We start from the raw sequence: 6,976 nt of genomic DNA on the forward strand, positions 1-6,976 counted from the left end.
TAAGGTTAAGGGATCTCCTCATATTTTTTGAATACTACTCACCTTCAAGTAAACCACTCATAGCATTGATGGAATCAAAGACATAGGCTTTGAGCATTTTTTACCATACTTTCTTTTTTCAGGCATTAAGGCAAAAGCTTTTTTTTCTTTCTCAACCACAAACTCTATTTCTACTCCACTATTGTTCTCTGAATGACATGGTGGAGCATACACCAGACACCCAAATACTTGGTAGCTTCGCTTTTTGCATATATCTATAAGACATTGAGACATTGATGCAAGAGTTTTTTGAGTTTTCTTCCAAGGAATTTCGATCAAGTCACCCTGCTTCATGAGGCACAGTGCCCTGTCTAGTCCTAAGGAATTCCACTTTCCTTTTTGTTTCTTTCTTTTTTTTTTCTTTTTCATTCACTTTCATGCCTTGACTTGCCACAAACAAATTGGTCTCAACTACTAGCCAAAAGATTAAGGGGTCCATAAAATACATAGAGAAATCTAGCCATCAAATGAAATAATGCTCATATTTTCCAACTCAATCCCTCTCACCGGATACAAACCAACTACCGTCCTTGAAAAATGATTTTTTATTATTTCGCATATTAGGGAACCTAATTCCCTCTTTCTCTCATTTTGCAATCAAAGAGCCTTATGCACATAACCAAACCATCGCCACAATCAAAATTCACAAATAAAGTCCAACACCCCCCCCCCACACACTTAATTCATGCAATGTCCTCAATGCATGCAGAAAAGAAAGAATAAGGATAAGGGAAGGGATACATACCAGGATATTAGTGGTTAAGGTAAAGAGGCTCATGGAGATCCATGACCTCTTCCTCAATTGGAGTAGGCATCTCAATGTATGGCTTCAAACATTGGCCATTTACCTTAAAAGTAGCTCCTGTACTTGAATTGAGGACTTCAACAGCCCCATGAGGATAGACAGTCTGAACTATATAGGGGCCATCCCATCTAGAGCGCAACTTACCTGAAAAGATGTGCAAATAAGAATTGTACAACAAAACTTTCTGGCCTACCTCCAAAGTTTTTCTCAAAATATTCCTATCATGGAAAGCCTTGGTTTTTGCCTTGTAAATTCGGGCATTCTCATATGCTTCATTCCTAAGCTCTTCCAACTCAGATAGTTGGAGTTTTCTATGGGCACCTGCAGTGGGTAGGTCAAAGTTAAGCTTCTTGATAGCCCAAAAGGCCTTGTGCTCAATCTCTACAGGTAAGTGACATGCCTTTCCATACACCAGACGGTACGGAGATTGACCAAGATCGATCTTGAAGGCTGTCTTATGGGCCCATAAAGCATCTACCAACCGATTAGACCAATCCTTGCTGTTTGGGTTGATGATTTTCTCAAGAATTTGCGTTATCTGTCGATTTGAAACCTCAACCTGGCCACTGGTCTGGGGATGGTAGGGTGTGGCCAACTTGTGAATGACACCATATTTCCTCATGAGGGCCTCAAAGGATCGGTTACAAAAATATTTGCCCCGATCACTAATGATAGCACGGGGAGTACCAAAACGGGAGAAGATGTTCTCCTTAAAAAATGTCACAATCACCTTGTGGTCATTGGTCTTACAAGCAACTGCCTCAATCCATTTGGACACATAGTCCACAGCAAGTAATATGTACAAGTTACCAAAAGAATTAGGGAAAGGCCCCATGAAATCAATACCCCATACATCAAACACCTCAACCACCAGAATTGGGTTGAGAGGCATCATATTTCTCCTAGTGAGATGCCCTAAGGATTGGCATGAAGGACACGCCTTGCAATAAGAAAAAGCGTCTTTAAAAAGAGTAGGCCAATAAAATCCACACTGTAAAACCTTAGCCGCAGTCTTATTGGGCCCAAAATGGCCTTCACAAGCCTGATCATGACAAAAAGATAAGACAGATTGTTACTCATGATCAGGAACACACCTCTGGATTACTTGATCCGGATAAGTCTTAAAAAGATAAGGATCATCCCAAAAGAAATATTTCACCTGTGAAAAGAAACGATTCTTATCTTGGGTGGACCAATATGCAGGTGTCACAACCATAACCAGATAATTAACAATGTCAGCAAACCAAGGTTCACTAGACACTGTCATCAGATACTCATCAGGAAAGTTCTCGTTGACTGGAGAATCAATAGTCAAAGAATTAAGCAGCTGGGATAGATGGTCTGCAATCAAATTTTCACACCCTTTCTTATCCCTAATTTTAAGATCAAATTCCTACAACAAAAAGACCCACCTAATGAGGCGAGCCTTAGCATCTTTTTTCTACACAAGATATTTGATAGCTGCATGGTCAGTATAAACAATCACATGTGATCCAACCAAGTAGGGCCTAAACTTCTCTAAAGCAAATACAACAGCTAAAAATTCTTTCTTAGTGGTGGTATAATTGAGTTGTGCATCATTAAGAGTGCTACTTGCATAGTAAATCACATGGGGTAATTTGTTGATTCTTTGCCCAAGAACAGCCCCTATAGCAAAATCAGAGACATCACACATAAGGTCAAATGGAACTGTCCAATTTAGAGCCTGAATAATGGGGGCTGAGGTCAATGCTCTTTTCAATTGCTCAAAACTCTTATAACACTCAGGGGAGAATTCAAATGGGCAAGCCTTTACGAAAAGAGAAGTGAGGGGTCTAGCTATTTGGCTAAAGTCCTTGATGAATCTCTTATAAAAATCTGCATGGCCAAGAAAAGATCTAATGTCCTTCACACTCTTGGGTGATGGTAAATTAGCAATGAGGTCCACCTTAGATCTATCAACCCGAATCCCATCTTTGGACACAATGTGACCAAGAACTATGTCTTGCTTCACCTTGAAGTGGCACTTCTCCCAATTCAAGACCAAGTTCTTTTCTATGCATCTCTTAAGAATCAAAGAAAGATGATGCAAGCAATTAGAAAAGGTAGAGCTGTGAATAGAAAAATCATCCATAAACACCTCTAGGAAGTGCTCTACCATATCAAAAAGATACTCATCATGAACCTTTGGAATGTAGCAGGGGCATTGCAAAGCCCAAAAGGCATACGCTGGTAGGCAAAGGTTCCATAAGGGCATCTGAATGTGGTCTTGTGTTGGTACCCTAAAGCAATAGGGATTTAGTTATAGCCTGCATAACCATCAAGAAAACAATAATATTCATGACCAGCTAGTCTCTCTAACATCTGATCAATAAAAGGCAAGGGGAAGTGGTCCTTCCAAGTTGGCGCATTCAATTTTCTGTAGTCAATGCACACTCTCCATCCTGTTTGGATATGGGTTGGAATCAATTCATTATTGGCAATCTCAACCACAGTAACTCCTTCTTTCTTAGGCATAACCTGCACAGGGCTCACCCATTATCTATCAGAAATAGGATAAATAATGCCATGATCCAAGTACTTTAGGATCTCTTTCTTGATTGCCTCTTTCATCACAGGATTAGCCCTTCTTTGGGGTTCCCTAAAAGGATTGAAACTCTCCATCAGATGAATACGATGTTGAACAATGGAGGGGCTAATACATTTGATGTCAGACATGGTCCAACCTATGGCTTCCTTATGGTCCCTTAGAAGCTTAATCAACTCTTCTTCTTGAATAGAAGTCAAATCAGAAGCAATAATAACAGAGAGAGTATGATCTTGTCCTAGGAAGGCATACTTGAGGTTGGAGGGCAATGCCTTCAACTCTAATGTGGGGGGCTCAATAATGGAGGGTTTGGGAATGGAGGTGGATAGGGGTCCAAGGGGCTCCAAAGGTGATTGGATGCTCCAGAGCTCAGATAAGGGGGTATCATCAACACCCTCTAATTCCTACATACATTCTTGAAATCCCGAATCAAAATCAATCTCAAAGAAAGTATTAATATCATCGAAAAATCCTTGAAACATATGCACCTCTTCATCCATATCAGACTGCTTGCCCAACCTAAACACATTGTAGTCAACAGAAGTATTGCCAAAAGATAATTTTATGAGACCATTCCTGTAATTGATTAAAGCATTACTAGTAGCTAGGAATGGCCTATCCAAGATGATAGGGATTTGGTCCTTGAAGTTAGCAATAGGTTGGGTATCTAAAACAATAAAATCCATAGGAAAAATAAATTTCTCAACCTTTAATAGGACATCCTCAATCATTCCCTTAGGAACTTTAACCGACCGATCTACAAGCTGAAGAGTGATTTTGGTGGGTTTCAATTCTCCCAATCCCAGTTGTTGGTAGATATGAAAAGGTAAGAGGTTCACACTTGCACCAAGGTCCAATAAGGCATGATCAATAGTGGTATTGCCTATAGTGCAAGAGATGGTGGGGCTTCTAGGATCCTTATGCTTGGCTACTATTGGCTGTGAGATGAGAGAACTAATGTTAGCAGCCAAAAATGCCTTTTTGGGCACATTGGTGGTCTGCTTTTGGGTGCATAAGTCTTTGAGGACTTTAGCATAAGCAGGGATCTGGGCAATGGCATCCAATAAGGGGATATTCACCTGAACCTGTTTGAACACATCCAATATCTTCTCCAAAGAAGGAGACTTCTTGCTAACCAACCTATTTGGGAAAGGGGCAGGTGGGGTATAAATTCTTTCAAGGTTAGTCTTTTTAACTTCCTCAACCAAATCATCTAGAATTTCTTCAGGATCATCAGACGAACCTGGAACCGTAGGCACTACAACGGCCTCTTCAGAAGGGGGAGAGTCAATAGAAGTATGAGATGGTAAAGAGTGAGGTGTACTAGCCTGTTGATACTCACGGCCACTCCTTAAAGCATGTACATCATTAACCTGGCTGGAGGGCCCTTGAAGCTATTGGCCTTGTATAGCATTGAGTGGAGGAGCTTGGGTACCTTGCTGAATATGAACCTGATGCCTAGTATTTGGCTCAGGTTGGCTAGGTAACTTCCCTATTTTTCTCTCATGCAAGATTATGACAAGCTGGGTGAGTTGCTTTTCCATGCTATTATGGCTTGTCATGAGAAGGACCATATTTTTCTCCAGCTCACTTATTCTTGTTGCCTCTCCTGTGTTGGTAAACCCTGGGGGTTGCTGATAAGGGGCAAGGAGAGGAGGCCTAGCAGAATTCATAGTGGGTCTTGAATGAGGACAATGGGGGAAGGGGTTAGGAGACATGCCTTAGTTTTGTGATGCAAAGTTGGGCCTTTGGACACCAAGCTGACCTTGATTGTGAAAGTTGGATGGGCTTGCTTGGTTTCCTTGGTTCCAGGAGAAATTAGGATGATTTCTCCATCCTGGGTTGTAAGTATTGCTATATGAGTTATTGTGGTAGAGAGCACTTACATTCTCAATGTTGGAATTACCCACAAAGGTGTTGGGGCATTCCTCTAAAAGATGTCCAGGTGTATGGCACCAACTGCATATTGACACATGGTTGACTTGGTGAACTGGCATAGGCTCTTTAGGGATTATGGACTCCAACCTTTTGATGAGGCTGTCAAGTTTGGCTTCTTTGGCTGGCACACCCTCAATGAGATACCCCTTTGTGGTTCTTTTAGCCTCTTGAGAAGATTCCCACTCCCTAGTCTTTTTAGCCAAATTGGTCAAGAATGTCCAAGCATCATTATCATTAGAAAAAGAGGTAAAGCCTGCAGGACACATGGACTCTAAAAGTTGTTTGGTCTGAAAGTCAATGCCCTCATAAATAATTTGGCATAGCTGCCACAAATGAAAACCATGGTGAGGGTATTCTAAAAGGAGGTCCTTGAATCTTTCCATAAATTTAGAAAATGACTCTTATGGTTTCTGCCTAAACTGGAGTATGTCACTCTTGAGTTTATTGGTCTTGTAAAGAGGAAAAAATTTTCTCAAGAAAGCAATGGTGAACTCATCCCATGTATTAATAGAATTTGTTGGCAACCTATAGAGCCACTTCTTGGCCGGGTCTTTTAGGGCAAATGGTATAAACCTAAGTCTAACTGCATCATCAGCCAAATTCTGGACCTTAATTAGAACACAGACCTCCTCAAATTCCCTAAGGAAGAGATATGCATCTTCATTGGCCATCCCATGGAAGTGGGGTAGCATGCTAATGAAGTTGGTCTTGAGTTCATAATTGTTTCCTGTAATAGGTGGTAAGTTGATGCAAGAAGGTTGTGCAACCCTAGTAGGGTAAAATCTATCCTTAAGAGTCTTGAGTTGTTGGTCACCCATGGTCAAAGGTGGGGTTAAGGGTAGTGGAGAAGATGGTATTCTAATAAGACGATTAGATGAATCACGAGTCCACACCATAGCCACCTAAACTGATATGAGGTCTCCTTTAGAAAAATTAAAGAAAAATAAGACTTAAGAAAAAAATAATAAAAACAAGAGGGAGCCCAAGGTAGATAGTGCATCTATCCCTCAAGAATCGAAACAATGGTTCCAAAGCTGTAAGGATGCCATATAGGTTGACAGCAAGGGAACCGTATAGTCTTCTATAGCCACCTACATACGACTCTAAGTGGATTCTAATGTAGGGTGGAGGACTACTATACATTTTTATCTCCAAAATCTCTCACTATATCGCTTTCCTGTTATCAAGAGTGGTCACCTCCAAAGATAAGTCATATGCCAAATCACCCAATCAAGTCAAGATGTAGCGTCATAAGTAACTTAATCCTATGAGGGATACCAAAAGATGGAGGGTTGGAGCACATGAAGGACTTTAGATTGGGCGTACACTATTTGAAACAGAAGAGAAACAAGAAGAGGTTTTCAAAAACTCTTTTTTTTTAGAAAAGGAGGAAGAGAAATGGAGTAAATTAAAGCACTTCAAACTACTTAAAAATTAGAAAAATAAAGTGGTCAATAATCTCCCCAGCAACGACGCCAAAAACTTATTTGAGTTAAAATAATACCGCAAGCGTACGGGTCAATCGTAGCTACGGGTCGAACACTAGGAGATATACGCCACTCTATTTAACTAACTTAAAAGTAATGCAAAGTGAACCGAATTAATTAAAGTACTAAATTAAACTAATG

The 6,976-nt window shown here is 40.5% G+C and overlaps 1 non-coding gene across 1 annotated transcript; it reads left to right on the forward strand.

The window, feature by feature from the left end:
• The first annotated feature begins 5,684 nt into the window (after positions 1–5,684).
• On the forward strand, positions 5,685–5,791 carry LOC122649326. The gene has a single exon (XR_006331285.1). It is a non-coding gene; the product is annotated as a small nucleolar RNA R71 (small nucleolar RNA).
• The last annotated feature ends 1,185 nt before the right edge of the window (positions 5,792–6,976 follow it).

This window comes from Telopea speciosissima, chromosome 1, assembly GCF_018873765.1.
Source record: "Telopea speciosissima isolate NSW1024214 ecotype Mountain lineage chromosome 1, Tspe_v1, whole genome shotgun sequence".
Taxonomy (NCBI): Eukaryota; Viridiplantae; Streptophyta; class Magnoliopsida; order Proteales; family Proteaceae; genus Telopea; species Telopea speciosissima.